The following is a 19,944-nucleotide window of genomic DNA, read 5'->3' as shown; positions in this document are numbered from 1 at the left end:
ATTTAAAGTTTCAATGAGTAGATCACCTAGTTGCTCTCCTATTTTCAAATAACTAGTGGGGATTAAATTTTCTCTTAATATTCTCACGGATGAAATGACAATCAATTTCAATATGCTTAAACGTTCATGGTATAATGGATTGGAAGCAATGTGAAGAGCAGCCTGATTATCACACCAAAGTTTCGCGAGTGACGCAACATCCATATCAACTTCCTTTCAGCAGATGATTTATCCACAGAATCTCACAAGTGGATTGAGTCACGGCCCTGTATTTTTGACTCGGCACTGGATACCACATTTTGCTTTTTACTTTTCCAAGACACTAGGTTTCCTCCAACAAATATACAGTTGTAACGACCCGGAAATCGGACCGCTACCGGCGCTAGGATCCAGATCGACTTAAGGTCGCCGGACCCGTAGCAAGCCTAACATACATCCTGCACAACTGGTATAATCCCGTACATGATCAAACATAACATAAAACTTTAAACTTTTCCTTTCATTTTCCAAGCTTAACTTGTGCATGCACAATAACTGTAAACATAAAACCCCTTACTGGAACCCTCATCAAATGCTCCAGTTGGGTCAACATATCATACGTCAAGCTTGGTTCAACAAATCTCATCATAAAACATACATAAAGATCATGTGTCAAAAGGGATTAACCATACATGACTAGGGCAAAGCACAACTCTAACCATGACATGTCATTACATATCCTTACATTATAATACATACTTTTATATCATTACATAACTTTACATTACATCATGTCCACTACTATTCTATTACATAACATAACCATAGCCGTAACCTGCCGACCTCCTGAACTATCTCTGACCCTGCAAACCTGGGGTTAGGGGAAAGGGGTGAGCTATAAAGCCTAGTGAGCAGAACTATATAAGGAAAACATTTAAACATATGCCATCATGAAATGCATCACATCACAAACAATACACATCAAGGATGAACTTGTCACCAATAGCCCTCTACATATCTCATATCATAACATGTCCAACTATGCCAGGGGCGATACGGCCACACCTGGTCTTCTCTTACATAGCTCATATCATAATATGTCCGACTATGCCAGGGGCGATACGGCTACGCCTGGTCTTCTCTTACATATAACCTATTGCCAGGGGCGATACGGCCACGCCTGGTCTTTCCATCTCATGTCATATCATATCATATCATATCGTACAGAGGGCTAGAGGATCATTCAATATTCATCAACATCATCATCATCGTATTATGCAATGCATCATATTCGTGAATTCTAATGCAAACAACCTATTACATAACATGGTATTCATGATGCATGAACATGCTTAAAACATTTAATTTATTTTTTAAACATAAAGTTCAGTTCTACTCACCTCTGGCTACCTTTGGACTAACTCTGAAGCAGCTAACACTGCTGAACACCTCGGTTCCTCAGGTCCAATCCTACACAGGTGGACTCAAATGAGGGACCAAACATACTCTAACAGGACTCTAAACAACTCCCCAAAAACCCCCTAAAATATCATAAAACAATCATGCAAAACAAGCAAAGGAAGGCTGGACAAGGCACCTTCGGCGGCACATTCGGCTGCCGAATGCTCCCACAGATCCGAAAGTCAGGCACTTTCGGAGGCAGGTTCGGCGGCCAAAAGTCTCTTCCAGAGACGAAAGCCAGGCACTTTCGGAGGCAAGGTTAGGCAGCCGAAAGTCCCTTCCAGAGCCGAAAGTCCATTTTCGGGGGCAAGGTTAGGCGGCCAAAGATTGCTTCCACAGGCAAGTTCGAAAGCCGAAACTACCTTCGGCGGCCGAACCTGGGTTCCCCAGCAAGGTAGAACCCGTTTCCGCCTCATGCAATCCGCCTCCAAAACCTCCCACACTCACATCCAACACTTCCAAAACATGCACAACTTATACAACAAGCATATAGGGGTCTCAAACTAGCTTAAACCCTAACAAACATCTCATTAAACATGCATTAACATACTTTTATCATAAAGGGTATCAAAACCCAAACATGCACATCCATACAACTCATGCATTCCTAGCCCTTAACCCTTCATAAAACTCACTTAAAACATCATAAGGATAAAGATCTACACTTACCTCTTAAAGATCGAGGTTTGGTGCGACCCAAGCTTGAAGGTATGGAGAGTCCAAGCTCCAAAAGTCTCCAAACTCTCAAAACCTTGATCAAAGCTTAAAACTCTTCAAAGCAAAGATAAAACTCATGAAAACTTGAGGGATTTGAAGAAAAAGCATAAAAACAACCAAAGGAGAGCATGAACTCACCTATGCCCGAAAAGAGAGAGGAAACTCGCCCATTTTCCGAACAAAGGGCCTTTTATAGGTGGCCGGCCAAACCTCCTTCGACGGCCAAAGCTGCTTCCAAAACTTCACCACGTTCGTCGGCCGAACTTGGGGTTCGGCGGCCGAAAAAGAAAGCCATATTCGGAAGTCTAACATGCCTCCTAAACAGCCCCATGTTCGACGGCCGAACTTGGGTTCTTCCCTCCTTGGTCTTTTCTTTCAAAACTCAATTTATTTCTCATTGAAAACCTTCAAAACACTTAAAAACATTTTAGAAAACCTTTATTTTACCTTTCTAGAAGGCTCCGACATCCGAGATTTCCGGATTCCAAAGGAGATTCCGCCGGAAAGTTGAAATTCCGATGCCGGGGTCTAGCCGGGTATTACATTCTCCCCCTCTTAAGAACATTCGTCTCCGAATGTTCCTCAACTAGCACATGCATACACATAATATAACATAAACATATAAACACATAAAAAAAGAAACACGGTACCACTGGAGTAAGAACCCCCGGTCTCCCAGGCGTACTCCTCATACTAAGGTGATTCCAAGGGACTTTCACCATCGGGATTTCCTTGTTCCTGTACCTTCTGACTTGTGTGTCTACGATCTGTACTAGCTACTCAACATAGGTGAGATCCCCCCTGAGATCCTCACCTCTGGTCCTTTAAGAACCTCACTCGGATCCGACACGAACTCACATCTCATGGAAACATGGAAAAACGGATGGATCTCCTCCACGGAAGTAGGCAAATCTAACTCGTGGGATACATTCCCAATCCTTTGCAGGATTTCAAAGGGTCCGATGTATCTTAGAGTTAGTTTACCCTTTTTCCCATAACGAATCTCCCTCTCCTAGGAGACACCTCCAGCAATACCCAACCTTCTCTTGAACCTCAACATGCTTCTGCTGCGCACTCTAATAAAACTCTTCTCCCTTCTGAAACTTTACATGCTTCCTGCGGACAGCTACATAACTCTTCTGCTGACTCACAGTAGTTCTACTTCTTTCTCTAACCACAGGCCTTCTCTCTACTGTAATATGGGATAAACTGCCGAGTGATCTCTGGCTGAGGACATCTAACCTAACATTTGCCTCACCTGGATGATATTGGAACTTGCAATCATAGTCACTAAGCAGTTCAACCCATCTTTTCTGCCTTAGGTTCAACTCTTGCTGACTCAAGATGTACTGCAAACTTTTATGATCTGTAAAGATCTCACATTTTACCCCATGAAGGTAATGCCTCCACATCTTGAGCGCAAAGATCACGGCTGCCATCTCTAGATCGTGTGTAGGGTAATTCAACTCATACTTCTTCAGCTACCTAGAAACATGAGCAATTACCTTGCCATTTACATTAACACACAATCTAGCCCCACACGGGACACATCACAGAACACTATGAAATCTTCATTACTGGTAGGCAAAGCTACCACCAGTGCTGACGTCAACCTTTTCTTCAGCTCTTTAAAACTCTTTTCACACTGGTCAGACCACACAACCTCTGGTCCTTCTTGGTCAATATGGTCATAGGAGCCGCAACTCTAGGAAAGTTTTGGATGAACCTCCAGTAGTTAACCTGCCCAACCCAAAAAGCTCTTAATCCACATTACGGTAGTGGGTCTGGGCTAGTTAGCTACAGCTTTAACTTTCTTGGGATCTACCTCAAAACCCTTTTTTTGACATATCGTGACCCAAGAAAGATATACTCCTTAACCGGAACTCACATTTGGAGAACTGGGCATCCAAGCCATGTTCTCTCAGGGTCTGCAACACTGTCCTCAGATAATGGGCATGCTCCTCTACGTTCTGGAATACACCAAGATATCGTCAATGAAGACAATAACAAAGTGGTCTAGAAACCGACTAAAACTCTGCTCATGAGGTCCATGAATGCTGCAAGTGCATTGACTAACCCGAACGACATCACTAGGAACTCATAGTGCCCACATCTGGTCCTGAACGCCGTCTTGGCACATCTTCTCCCTTGGTTCTTAACTGGTGATACCCGGATTTCAGATCTATCTTGGAGAAACAACCGGCTCCTGCTAGCTGGTCTAAAATAGATCGTCGATCCTAGGTAACAGACACTTGCTCTTAGTAGTGACTTTGTTCAACGACTTGTAGTCGATACAAAGTCTTAAGGATTCATCCTTTATTCTCATAAACAACTCTAGAGCACCCCAAGGTGAGGTACCCGGTCGGATGAAACCCTTGTCTACCAACTCTTGCAACTTCTCTTCAACTTCTTTAACCCTGCAGGTGCCATCCTGTAGGGAGGGGTAGAGACGGGTCTGGTTCCCATTATCACTTTAATTTCAAACTCTATCTCCCTAGCAGGTGGTAAACCTGGCAGCTTGTCTGGAAAAACATCTAAGAACTCTCTGACTACGGGCACTGAGGTGGGCTCCCTGACCTGACTACTATGCTCTCTAACATGAGCAAGAAACCCCTGACAACCTCTCCTGAACAACTCACGAGCCTGTAGGGCTGATAACAAACCTTTAGGTATCTCTACTCTGTCCCCACTAAGGACTACCTATGATCCACCCTGAACTCTGAACCTAACTACCTCGTCTCTGCTATCCAAGGTAAAACTACGAGCAAAAAGCCAGTTCATCCCTAGAATGACATCAGAATCAGTCAAATCTAGAACCACTAGGTCGGCTGAAAGAGATCTACTCACAACATACTCTGAACTATATCGGCAGACTGACTCTGCCACCGATGGATCACACTTGGGTCCACTGACCCAAAGGGGACACTCCAACCCAGAAGCTATCCAACCCACTCTATCTACGGCTCTCGAAGCAACAAGGAAAGAGAAACACATCAGGGTTCATTAAAGCATACACATCAGAACATACAGAAGTGAGATTACCTGTCATCACCATGTCCGATGTGTCAGCCTCTTGCTGGGTCATGGAGAAAATCCGAACTGGAGCTGATGGACCTTCTTCGCGGGAACCTACTGAAGAAGGAGCTATCCCTCTCCCTCTGCCTCGACCATTGCCCTAAAACATGGCTGGAGCTACTGGTTGAGCCATACTGTTTGAAGCTGTCTGCTGGGACTGTGTCACCAAGGTCGCAGTGGGACACTCACGTGCCATGTGCCCCTCCTGTCCGCACCTGAAACATGCTGTTGTCCCAATCCGACAGACTCTCTTGTGCAGTCTACCGCACCTTGTACATCTGGAGCCATCCGAACCGGAGCTCGAGCCATCACCTATTCCCAGACCAGACTTTAATCGGTTCCAGAACTTGTTCTTCTTCGACCTTTTGAGGCCTCTGTCACCCTTTTTACTCTTCATGGTAGTGTCGTTCAGAGAGGAGAGATTAACATCACTCGTCCCCGGGACTTTGGAACCCGAAGACTGTGCCACAGACTGCTTAACTGTTCCCTGAATAATGGCACTAACCTCCATCTTTCGGGCCATATCCACTATAGCATGGAAACTCTCCCTCTCTGCTAATTGGATCAAAGAGGAATACCTGGAGTGGAGTCTCATGGTATACCTCCTTGCTTTCTTTTGATCCGTATCACAAGCTTGCCCCACATACGGCAACAACTCTAAAAACTTATCTGCAAACTCATCAACACTCATCTCTTCCGTCTGCCTCAGTTGCTCAAACTCAATCATCTTAAGCTCCCTTGAACTGTCTGGGAAAGCCCATCCTGCAAACTCATTGACAAACTGCTCCCAGGATAAGCTCTCCAACCGTGGGTCCACATAGTTTTTGAACCATTCCCTTGCCTTCTTACATTTCAATGTGAATTTTGCCATCTGAATGGCTCTACTGTCACTTGCTCCCAACTCATCAGTTATCATCTTTACCGTTCTGAGATACTCAAAAGGGTCATCACCTGTTTCAAACTTGGGGGCATCCAACTTTAGGTAATCTGTCATCTTTACCTTACCCCCAACTGATGAGCTAGGTTTGGGTATCTGGACATCAGGAACTATTGGTTCTGCTGGCGGTGGAGGAGGTGCAGCATTCCCTGGGTTAGGGTTTCTAATCTTCCTTTCCTTTTCCTTTAGAGTTTCCACTCTTGCCTTCCACTTCTTCTTCATGGAAAATAAACAAATAAATAATATTAATACAATATTTTTCATAAATATTCACATAAAAATTATAAGAAATATTTATACATCAAAACCCCTAACATACCTTTAAATTTCCAAACACTTGGTTAATATTCACTCTCCCTCAATCTTGAATTTTCTCTTTGATGTCTCTTCTTTTCTTCAAATTCTACTTTGGAAAGGTATTGGGAGAAAATGGGTAATTGATTGGAGGTGAAAGTTTGAAGAAATTTGGTGTAGAAAAGAAAAGATGGAGAAATGGGGTTTCATTGTTGTTCAAGGGCAGAAGAAGAAAATGGGAAAGATGAATTCCCTCTTCTCTTCTAGTCTTTTCTTCTTTCTTCTTTTCTTTTTTTTTTTATTTGGTTAAGTGGTTAGCAAATTGTCACTTGTCCTTAAATTAAAATTTAATTTATTTTTTTCTCTCTTTTTTCTTTTTTTTTTCTTCTTTTTTATTCTTATTTTTTATTTATTATTTTACTTTATTTTATTTTATTTTTGGGATGCTACACTTCACTAATGATTCTAACTATGTAAACTGCGAGTAGTATAAAGAAATAATATTCCATGATTTTAAATATTACTAGAGAGGCGTGGATGTGGGTTTAGGATTCATAATCTTTAGGTTGCTTTAGATAATGAACTAATTTGAGTGGTTTTGGAATTCGTATAATCTAAAAATAGTATGAGTTGTTTTGAGTCTTCTTTTTTAGAAATCCTTAGCCTCAGGTTATGGGGATTTGCATGTGGCATAGTAAAGTTGTACACAATAACGGCCTATTGCTTCAAAGTTATATTTTCTTCAAATTTAATATTAGAGCTTCCTTACACAAATTTTCTATTGTTTCCACTTTTATAGCTATATATTGTCTCTATGTCTTAAGAATCATTAGGACCTAGATTAATTAAATTGAATATGGATAGAGAATCTGGGTAATTCAAATTATAATGGTGGAGGAGGAGTTCCTTGTGACTTCAAAAGGTCTTGGTCATTAGTATTTTAGTTAGAGTTGGAGTTTGTAACATTATGCAAACTAAATTTTAAACTTTGCTTCATGTTTAATATCTGGCCTAGGATTTGGCATACGTAAAGTTTATTACACAATTAGACTCCAAGGACATTTGATAAATGACAAGGCTTTAAACCTAAAGCATGTGAATTTACTCTTCCAGTGTTGTGACCTCCTTTGTCGACCTTGGCAAGTGTGATTATGTCGTAGTTATAGAAAGGCTAATAGAGTCGCAAACAAGCTAGTGAACGTTGTGGTGTGTTCACTAATAGATACCCTTAAATGAATCTTCTATTAGAGAGTTTTACATGGTCTATGTTGAAACTGCATCGTTTTAGATTAAATGTATATGCATATGTTTGAAACTGTGTCGTTTCCTTTATTTCTCTTTCCATTGTAATAGGGCTATAATTGGCACGAGATGTGCACGTGTAATTGTCTGAATACATAAGGAAGCAGAATGCTTCTGGATGTCTCTGTAACGTCATTTTATTTCTGAAATAAGAATTCAAAAGTTTTTCTCTCTCTCTCGCACATGGTATCAGAGCCAAGTTTCGGCTCACGACGGCGCGTCAATCGTTGTATGAGTGAGATCTAGAGGTTTTCTGAGAGATCTGATGGCGACGGAGCGAGGGAACAGTAGCAAGGAACAGAAGGCAACGGGTGCACCGGAAAGACCACAAGGCGTGACCCAAGGAATGGGAGATCCTTTGAGTCTCCAAACTTCTGATCATCCAGGTATGAGTCTAGTCTCAGCCCCTCTTATAGGGTCAAACTTCAGATCATGGACCAGAGCGATTAAAATCGCCCTGGGTGCCAAGATGAAACTAGGGTTTGTCGAAGGAACTATTTCGGCACCTAGTAAAGAATCTGAGGGTTACGAACAATGGAAGAGATGTGACTTCATGGTCACATCCTGGATCCTTAACTCCATCTCCAAGGAACTGGTGGATGGTTTTATATACACTGCTTCAGCCAGAGATCTCTGGTTGGAAATATGTGAAAGGTTTGGAGAATGCAATGGCCCTATGATATATGAATTACACAGGAAAATTTCTCTTATGTCTCAAGAGAATGCCCCTGTTGCTGTCTACTTTACTAAGCTAAAGAGACTTTGGGATGAATTAGGATGTATGGAGACCCTCCCTACCTGTACATGTGGAGCCTCTAGGGCTATAGCAGAAATAACCAACAGAAACAGACTCATGCAGTTTCTGATGGGACTGAACGAGTCTTTTAGGTCTGTAAGGGACCAAGTATTGGGAATGGATCCCTTACCAACAGTGAATAAGGCATACTCTTTGATAGTGAACTTTGAGTCTAATGCAAGCTTGCACTTGTTTATAGCATCAATAGAGTTTCCAGTTAAAATGACATCGTCAACATATACAAGTAGAATCAGAGTCAAACTGCCAGTGTGTTGTGTAAAGAGGCAGTGGTCATGGGGAGATTGAACAAAGCCCAAAGTTTTTAGAAAACTGGTAAACTCAATGGTTGTGAAATTTGAGTCTCAGAGGGAGATTTTGGGAGCCATGAGTGACAACTCTGAATCCCTTGTGTTACTGAACAAAACCTACACTCAAAGTCAGGCCAGACCAAGAAAGCCTGACAACAAGAAGGGACATTGTACCTTCTGTAATATGAATGGGCATACTAGGGAGGGGTGTTTTAGACTGATTGGATACCCTGATTGGTTCAAGTCAAAGAACAAAAGTGGGACACAAGGTGTAAAGGGATATGGAAACACCAGAATTATGGTTGCTGTAGAACAAAATAGGCCTGAAGAGGACAGCCCTCTTGACTATACTGATACATCCAGTAAAATAAATGAACTGATATCCATGTTGACCTCCCTAAAGCAAGAAGTTTCTCAACTTGTCAAAGGGAAAGGGAGCCTAGCCCCTGGAACATGCCTTGAACCTGAGTCACACTTCATGGACTTTGCAGGTAATCCTAAACTCCATAAAACTTGTTATGCACAATTGGACACTGATGATAGCTGGATCCTAGACACTGGAGCCACTAATCACATGTGCTCAAACAGCAGTTTGTTTATCACTTTACAAACACTACACAAGCACATATCTGTTTGCTTTCCAGATGGGAACACAACACAGGTTACCCAATCTGGAAGGCTAAACCTCTTTGGAAAATTACTTCTGAATGATGTTCTATATATTCCTCATTTTCAATACAATCTGGTATCCATTAGTCAATTGATGAATAGTCATGGATATTGTATTGTGATATGCCATCATTACTGTATTATACAGGAACCTCTGAATAAGAAGGTGGTGGCCATAGGAAAGAAACAAAGAGATCTATTCAGACTGAATAAGATGAGTTTCTGTCAAACTGAGATTAGACATTGCCTAATTCAGATCATGAACTTAGATGATAATCTTCACAACATTGTAAATGCCATGGTTCCTATATCTGATTCGAATAAAAGAAACTCTGTGCAATGTGCAAGGATATACAATTGTACTGTGAGCATGAATGACATACATGATAGACTAGGGCATGCATCTGTTAACAAACTTAAACATATTAAGGGCATAAACATCACTGATAATGCTATGACTTGCTGCCCCACCTGCCCTCTTGCTAAGCAAGCTAGATTACCCTTTCCTAGAAGTCACACTCTAGCTTCAAGGCCTTTTGAATTGATCCATATTGACATATGGGGACCTTATAAGACCAGTTCAATCACTGGAGCTAGATTATTCCTCACCATTGTTGATGACTACAGTAGGGCCGTATGGACCTTCATGATGCACTTAAAAGGCCAAACTTTTGGTCTCATTAAACACTTTATTCATATGGTAGAAAATCAATTCAACACTACCATTAAGACCATTAGAACTGATAATGGAAGGGAATTTTTAAGCCATGCTTATAACTCTCTTCTTGCTAGTAAGGGGATTATACACCAGAAATCCTGTCCATACACTCCCCAGCAGAATGGAGTGGTGGAACGGAAACACAGACACATACTTGACACTGCTAGAGCCTTGAAAATGCAATCCCAAGTCCCTACCCAATTCTGGGCAGAGTGCATCTTAACTGCCACCTACTTAATTAATAGAATGCCTATGGAGGGTTTTAATTGGACTACCCCTTATGAAAGACTGTATGGCACCTTACCTAACTATTCTCACTTGAGAAAATTTGGATGCTTGTGCTATGCAATGACTGTGGGTACACATAAAGATAAATTTCAAGAGAGAGCCATTAAAGCCATAATGATGGGATATGCCAACACTCATAAAGCATATAAGCTGTATAACATTGCTGATAATGTTTTTTTTATCAGTAGGGATGTAATTTTCCATGAAAATATCTTTCCCTTCCAAGGGTCAAGTGAAATAGAGGATTCTGTGGTTCCTATACCTGTGGTTGAATGTGAGTCTCCAAATCCCATTCTTTATAGATCTGGTCATACCAATGATGAGTCTCAGAAAAGTCCCTCTGTTAGAAGGACTCAAAGACATAGACAGACTCCTGTTTGGATGCAGGACTATGTAAATTCTTTGTACACATCTTCTATGTCCTTTCATCCATCACATAAATCTTATATTTGCAATGTCAATAAGGTTTATGAACCCTGCACATATTCTCAAGCATCCAGAGATGCTCATTGGGTTGAGGCCATGAAGCAAGAGCTTCATGCCTTGGAAACCAATAATACCTGGATAATCACCACTTTGCCTAAGAATAAGAAGGCAATAGGATGCAAATGGGTTTACAAAGTTAAATTTAAGCCCAATGGTGATGTAGAAAGGTATAAAGCCCGATTGGTAGCCAAAGGCTACAATCAAATAGAAGGGCTGGACTATAAAGACAGGTTTTCACCTGTAGCAAAGCTTACAACTGTGAGAATTCTCATCGTTATGGCCACCTCTAGACAGTGGCCAATTTTTCAGTTGGACATTAACAATGCCTTCCTTCATGGGTATCTAAATGAAGAGGTGTACATGACACCACCTCAGGGCTATCACAAAGCCCAACCAGGGGAAGTTTGCTTGCTTAAAAGGTCTTTATATGGGCTTAAACAAGCCTCCAGACAATGGAACATTGAATTTACCAGTTTTCTAAAAACTTTGGGATTTGTTCAATCTCCCCATGACCACTGCCTCTTTACACAACACACTGGCAGTTTGACTCTGATTCTACTTGTATATGTTGATGATGTCATTTTAACTGGAAACTCTATTGATGCTATAAACAAGTGCAAGCTTGCATTAGACTCAAAGTTCACTATCAAAGACTTGGGACCTATGAAATATTTTTTGGGGCTGGAGATTGCTAGATCCTCTCAAGCAACTATTCTCAGCCAAACTAAATACATTTCAGATGTGTTAAAGGATGCTGGGATGTTTTATTGTAAACCAGTATCCTGTCCTCTACCTCAAGGATTACATTTAACTCCTGATTCAGGAGAAACTCTTGATGAGCCTGACATGTACCGAAGGCTCCTGGGAGGCTTCTTTATATTAATCTCACAAGGCCTGATATATGCTATGCTGTGCAGCACTTAAGTCAATTTATGAGCATGCCACGAAAGCCTCATTGGGAGGCTGCTTTACATGTACTTCGTTATCTCAAGGGCACCCTCTATCAAGGGCTTCATTACCCTGTGAGCAATGATTTATGCTTGAATGCCTATTGTGACTCTGATTGGGCTGCCTGTACTTATTCAAGGAAGTCTCTATCCGGATATTGCATATACTTGGGTCCTTGCCTCATATCTTGGAAGACTAAGAAACAAACCACTGTTTCTAAGTCTTCAGCTGAGGCTGAATATCGTGCAATGGCTAACACTGTCTGTGAGTTGCTTTGGATTAGCTATGTTTTGCAGGACTTGCAGGTTGCCATCCAGCTGCCCATTCCACTGCATTGTGACAGCAAGGCAGCAATGCACATTGCAGCTAACCCGGTATTTCATGAGCGCACGAAGCATATTGAAATAGATTGCCATATCGTCCGGGACCAACTCCAACAAGGCTTCATTCTTCCTAGCCATCTCCCCACTCAAGAACAATTGGCAGACATCTTTACAAAAGCACTGCCTGCATCTCGCCATGACAATCTTACTGGCAAGTTGAATTTACTGCCTCTACCAGCTTCAACTTGAGGAGGGGGTGTTGAAACTGCATCGTTTTAGATTAAATGTATATGCATATGTTTGAAACTGTGTCGTTTCCTTTATTTCTCTTTCCATTGTAATAGGGCTATAATTGGCACGAGATGTGCACGTGTAATTGTCTGAATACATAAGGAAGCAGAATGCTTCTGGATGTCTCTGTAACGTCATTTTATTTCTGAAATAAGAATTCAAAAGTTTTTCTCTCTCTCTCGCACAGTCTAAATTTATTTTGTTGACGTGGTAATGTGATCTTTTCAAGATTTTTCTTTCTCTTTATAAAAAAAGACAAAATGCACAAAAAATTTATTCAAATTTATTAGGGTGCGTTTAGTTATAGAAAACTATTTTTTGTTTTCGATCTTCAGTTTTATTTTTATTTTTCATAGAAAATTAGAAAAATACATTCATTTTATATAATTTTAAAAATCTAGAAAATATAATCAAGAGAGAGAGAGAGAGAGAGAGAGAGAGAGATAAATTGTATTCTTTGCTTGGAGAAGTTGAGAAGCTGGTACTTGAATGCTATAGAACCAATATAAACCATGAATTCCGTATCTTGCAATAGCATTATCCTTGCCTATTAGTCTTGTTGTGAAAAGAGGTCGTTTGGCATTGGCATTGTTGAACCTCACCTTTTGCATGCATGATAGATTTTTCATTATTAAGTTTAAGATATAAAAGTAATGAAATTGCTAAGTAAAAAGCGAATGATATATCTGAAGTTCAGAATTAGTAGTTGATGCCAAGGCTATTTGCAAAGTGTAACTTCCACTTTGCATTACACTTTTAAGTTCAAATATGATCTGCCATGTAGTTGCCTTATATGCCGTATTTCCAGCCTTTCTGCAATTTGAATAACCAATCTCAATATAATTATTATTAGAGAAAAATATAAAAAAGTATCTTGTAGTTTCATTAGTTTTTCATTTTAGGGTATATGATTTATTTCAAGATCTGTGATTTAATTTTGTGTCATAATAGTACATTGTGATATAAATTTTACCATAGTGTAGAGTTTGGAAATTATCATTGCTTGTCAGTGAAAGGATATTATGAGGTACTATTTTGATACAAAATTGAATCACATATCCTAAAATAAACTACAGAGTCTGAAGTAAAAACCCGATGAAACCACACGGAACATTTTTGTACCTTTTCCTTATTATTATTATTATACTTCAAATAAATTAAAGATTGAGAGAAAATAAAATAGATGTTAATAAGTACCTGTTAACATGGGCCAAGAACCAATCTTTAGCATAATTACTAACACCAACGGTATATATGAGATCATTCTTAGGGTATAGATCAATATATCTTTCCCACAATCCATATTGTCTAAATCTGTACAGGAAAAAGCAATAATAAAAAATGATGCATGATATTAACTTTAGATGAAACAAGAAGGCATGCTTTGTGTTAGTTTTTGCAATGAGTTAGACCTGAACTAAATTTAATAATGACATCAGAGTTTTCCATTGATATTAGATTTTCTATAAATATGTCACATTTCAGTATAGTCCTAGCCTGCTTTCGGCACTTCTCTCCCTATATTTTCATTAAGGTATTTTAAATATTTTTCATGACATACTTTTTTTTTATAAATATAATAAGATTTCATAAATATTTTAATTGAATATAAGTGAAATTAGCTTTATATTATTTCTTTTATGCTTGACCTTTATTTACTATTTGTTTTTTTTTTTTCGAAAATGGATGTTTGATTCATTTTTTAAATCTAGAGAGAGGCTCGTTATCTCTAGAAAACCTCTCATTTTCCTTTTTTTAATATTTTCTCATAATCTCTCCTTTTTGTTTTTCACTTTTTGATTTCTTTTGTGTGGCTATCCATGAACATGCTCTGCAACATTTATCTCGTCCACCTCTTTTTTTTTTAATAAGTAAACAAATATTTTAGTATACCAACCAATACCAAGCAAATAAAATAAAGAAAATCCAAATATAGCAACATAAACGAATATCCTAATATAGAAATACCATAAATAGGAGATGTTAGATATTTTTGTGTCTTGATTGCTCTTTTTAAAACCACCTTAGGTTCTTTTACCATTGGCCAATTACAAACTAGAGATTTATTCAAAAGAACCTCTCTCTAATGTTTTTTTAGAGAGAGGCTGTCTCGTCGTCTGCCACACCTTCTTCTCCTTTCTATCACGTTTGGGTAGGGAGGAGCTTTTCCTCATTCCCGCCCAGAATGTGAGTTTTCCACTCTACTTTTGAGTGGTGTTTTAAATTTTTTTCATTTTACATTTTTGTTATTTCTTAGTCAGCAGTTAAGTGGTTGTGGTAGTGGGGTTTTTTCTTTTGTCGTGCTTGATGTCCATAAGAAATAACAATAAAAAAATGTTTAACACCCATCAAATTTTTGCATGCTTAAACAACCTTAGTTTGTAATTAGACTTGTTACTCTTAAAATTGATATTATAAATAAGAGTCAAATTAAGCATTGATTGTTAGTCATAGTGAAAAGAAAAAATATATCACTATCCTTTATCATATTCCTTAATCTTCATCCTTTTCCAAATATTTTCTTTAGTATTGAAAATCAATTTTCGTCAAGCATATAACGGTATTAAGCAAAATATGTTTTATATTTCCTGTTTAGCGATTATTATAATTTCCTTTGATCAATTTTATGTTTCTTGAGTTATCTAACTTCTTTTTTTCTCTGCTTCAAATTTTATAGAATTTCTCCGCACAAAATGGGCAAGATGCATTTGCTTGCTGGGTCTAACTGGCCTGCTATCGGTCTTTGCTTTTTCTTCTTCTTCCTTATTGCTTCCTCTGCGAAGATCCCAACAAGGTTCATACTCATGATCTTCCTCTTTATTTCGTTTCTTCTTTGTGATTTTCATTACTACTTTTTTTTTTCTGGCATGTGGTGACAAAGAAGAGAGAAGTAAGGTAATTAAGCTTATTAGGAATAACATGCGTACGGTTCTATTTGCAGTAAAATTCCAAGTACAACTAAAAAGAGCTCAGCTCTTGGGGTGCAGCTACAAGTAACTGATAAGCAAGTAATATACTTAAATTTTCCATCTTATTTTTTTTATTTGTCACTTATAAATCTCCATATCATAGTTGTATTCTATTATTACCGACATATTCTATACAATTAATTAATTATTTAATGTGTTTAAATAAGGTGGTGATTGATAATGGAATTGTCCAAGTCAATTTCTCTAGTCCAGGCGGTGATGTTTATCGGAATTAAATATAAAGAAATGAATAACGTACTTGAAACCAAGAATTATGAAAATAATCGAGGGTATGCATTTAATCCTTTATCAGTTTCTATTTATTCATTACATTGTGATAATAAATTCTAATTGTGGTTAGTAATTCTTGGAGTTTAGATACTGGGATGTGGTATGGAGCCGACCTAGAGATTCTAACATCTTTGACAAGTAAATGCATATCTAAATTAATACTTTATAAACTCTAGTTAAGCTTTTTTTTTTCAAGTTGAAGTTTTAATTGTTACTATAATTTTTAGGGTACAAGCTACAAAGTTTAGTATTATAGTGCAAAATGAAGACCAAGTAGAGATTTCGTTCTCTAAGATATGGAGCCCTTCAATGGATAAAACCACAGTTCCCTTGAAGGTAGACAAAAGGTGAGCCCTAGTTCATTGCATACTTTTTTCACCTTATAAGAAAATAAACAAAGTTAACGAAAGTCTAATCTCTACACACCGATTTCAACTTTGCAGGTACATAGTTCGACGTGGAAGCTCAGGGCTTTATCTGTATGCTGTAATGGAACGCTTAAAAGGGTGGCCTGACGTTGATATGGATCAAATTAGAGTGGTTTTCAAACTTCAAAGTGAAAAGTAAATGGAGAATTAATCAATATTGTTTATCAATTATTTATTTTATATTAATCAATTGAAGGCAACAAGAACATTTATTTATGAAATCAATGGTCAGGTTTCACTACATGGCAATATCCGATGATAGGCAGAGAGTAATGCCAATGCCTCAAGATCGCACCACTGGCCAACCTCTAGCCTATCCTGAAGCTGTTCTTTTAACAAATCCAGTCAACCCTCAACAAAAAGGAGAGGTAATTAATTATGAGAATATGGATTCAAAAGATTTACAAGACATAAATAAATAGATTCCATCGCGAAACAATAGATGGACCCACTTTGTATTTTTTGGGTATACGTGGACCGGATCGACCTAAGTATTAATAGCTTCATTTTAATTTCTCATTATTGGATTAATATATTGATAGTGTGCAAAGTGTTTTGATTAAATGTAAAATAATTGAAAGAAAATTGTGTTAGAAATCAAAGAAAATGTTATAGGAAAATAATAAATGCTAATTAATTTCTTAGGAATTTAAAAAATTGAAACGTCTTATTATTGTGTACCTTCATTTATTATTTTATTCATTAATATTGTGGAATGATACGTGCAGGTGGATGATAAATACCAGTACTCTTGTGAGAACAAAGACAACAAGGTGCATGGGTGGATATCAAATGACCCACCGGTTGGATTTTGGATGATCACACCCAGTAATGAATTTCGCGATGCTGGCCCCGTCAAGCAAGACCTAACCTCTCATGTGGGGCCTATTGTTCTCAATGTGAGTATGTGATATTTGAAAATTTTCACTACTTGTTAACAATTTATAAGTAGAACGCCTCAATATTTTTACATTGAGAGGTTCATTTCCCTTCAAAATTCTTTTTTTATCACAAATGTATTTTAATTATAATTCAGTTATTTTTGTTTAGATGTTTGGTAGTGTTCATTATGCTGGGAAGGACTTAAATACAGAGTATCGAAATGGAGAGCCATGGAAGAAAGTTTTTGGCCCTGTTTACGTCTATCTTAATTCTATTCCGCCTTCTGAAAATCCCAAAGCCCTTGGGAAGATGCTAAAAGACAAGTACATATCTATTTGTTTATTCATTCTTTTTGTTCATGAGAATTTGGATGCAATTTTGAGTACTCATGCTTGTTGTTGATTATTAGATGTCAACTGAAGTTAAAAGCTGGCCATATAATTTTCCTCGATCTGAAGATTTCCCTTCTTCTGATCAACGGGGAAATGTCGTAGGTCAATTAGTAGTTCGTGACCCATACATCAATGAAAAATTGATTGATGCAAGTTTAGCTTATGTGGGATTGGCAGCACCAGGTGCTGTGGGCTCATGGCAAACAGAAGTAAAGGTTAGAAATTTCAACAAATTTGAAATTTCAATTTCAAATTATCTAGCAACATGAGGAATTTCTTGGCTAAACATTGCTATGTTTTTTCAATTTACTTATAGGGTTACCAATTTTGGACTCAAGCTGACAAGAAAGGAAGTTTCTCAATTAAAAATATCAGAGCTGGGAAATATAGTTTATATGCATTTGTTCCTGGTTTTCTTGGAGATTACAAGTATAATGTTGATGTCATTATTCAACCAGGTATTTATAGCTTATAGTAGTTTTATAAATGGTTAAACTAATTTTCTTTAATTACTTAATGAAATTATGTACATGTTGAACTACAGGATCTGAGATCAAATTGGGTGTACTTACATATGATCCTCCAAGAAATGGTACAACTCTTTGGGAAATTGGCATTCCTGATCGTACTGCTTCTGAATTCTATGTACCAGACGCAAACCCAACGCTCGTCAACAAATTGTATATTGATAGCCCAGCAAACAAGTTAGCTCCCTTCCACATTGCTGCATGCCTTCTTGTTTCATCCAAAGTTAATATCATGCATCATTTTTTATTATTGCTTTTTTCCTATACAGATTTAGACAATATGGATTGTGGGAAAGATATACTGATCTATACCCTAAGAATGATCTCATATATACCGTTGGTGTTAGTAATTATGCTAAAGATTGGTTCTTCGCCCATGTTAACAGGTACTTATTAACATCTATTTTATTTTCTCTCAATCTTTAATTTACTTGAAGTATAATAATAATAATAAGGAAAATGTACAAAAATGTACCGTGTGGTTTCATCGGGTTTTTACTTCAGACTCTGTAGTTTATTTTAGGATATGTGATTCAATTTTGTATCAAAATAGTACCTCATAATATCTTTTCAGTTACAAGCAATGATAATTTCTAAACTCTACACTATTATAAAATTTATATCACAGTGTACTATTATGACACAAAATTAAATCACAGATCTTGAAGTAAATCATATACCCTAAAATGAAAAACTAATGAAACTACAAGATACTTTTTTATATTTTTCTCTAATAATAATTATATTGAGATTGGTTATTCAAATTGCAGAAAGGTTGGAAATACGGCATATAAGGCAACTACATGGCAGATCATATTTGAACTTAAAAGTGTAATGCAAAGTGGAAGTTACACTTTGCAAATAGCCTTGGCATCAGCTACTAATTCTGAACTTCAGGTATACCATTCGCTTTTTACTTAGCAATTTCATTACTTTTATATCTTAAACTTAATAATGAAAAATCTATCATGCATGCAAAAGGTGAGGTTCAACAATGCCAATGTCAAACGACCTCTTTTCACAACAAGGCTAATAGGCAAGGATAATGCTATTGCAAGATACGGAATTCATGGTTTATATTGGTTCTATAGCATTCAAGTACCAGCTTCTCAACTTCTCCAAGGAAAGAATACAATTTATCTTACTCAGACTAGAAATGGAAGCCCTTTTAGTGGTATTATGTATGATTATATTCGTTTAGAAGCACCGACAAAAGCTTAATGGTGGGTGGTAAAACATTGATTTTGTAAATGTTTATATATATATATATATATGGATAATAACATTTAATAAGATTTTGTTTTTCTTTTTCAATACATAACTACTACATTTTGAGCTTTTTATCTTTGTCTTTTGTCATTCATTTAATGACTATTTTGAATCAATTATTTATAAAAAATATAGCATTATTGAAAACTCCGTAATAAAATAATTGTCAATGGAACGATTCCACGAAAATGAAGAAAAAAATAAAGCCAACCACACTAAAACAGAAAAAGTAACTTAGAACATGTCTTAACAACTGTTAGTAAAGTCAATAGGTATTATGTATGATTACACATTGAGTGTGGTTGATGCAATTTTGTTTTTATTTTATTTTTTAACTACTAATTTTTAACGTTTCCTGTATATTTATTTAACTTAATGTATATAACTTGATTTTTATATATTTTTATTAAATAAAAAATCTCTTTAAACTCTTGATAAATTTTAAAAATTTATGTAAATTTTCAATAAAAATTTTTAATTTATTGAATTTCTTAATTAAATAATATTAAAAAATTTCATTAAATAAACAGAAATTCTTCTCATTTTATTTTAAATTCTTGCTCTATACATGTAGCTAATACTTTAGCCAGTAAA

At 37.4% G+C, this 19,944-nt stretch overlaps 1 pseudogene; it reads left to right on the top strand.

The window, feature by feature from the left end:
* Window positions 1–15,285: 15,285 nt before the first annotated feature.
* Window positions 15,286–19,302, top strand: LOC122723266 (annotated as a pseudogene).
* Window positions 19,303–19,944: the final 642 nt, after the last annotated feature.

Source organism: Manihot esculenta, chromosome 3, assembly GCF_001659605.2.
Source record: "Manihot esculenta cultivar AM560-2 chromosome 3, M.esculenta_v8, whole genome shotgun sequence".
In the NCBI taxonomy this organism is placed as follows: domain Eukaryota; kingdom Viridiplantae; phylum Streptophyta; class Magnoliopsida; order Malpighiales; family Euphorbiaceae; genus Manihot; species Manihot esculenta.
The sequence above is the reverse complement of the archived record's forward strand: the minus strand, read 5'-3'. Positions and strand labels throughout refer to the sequence as shown.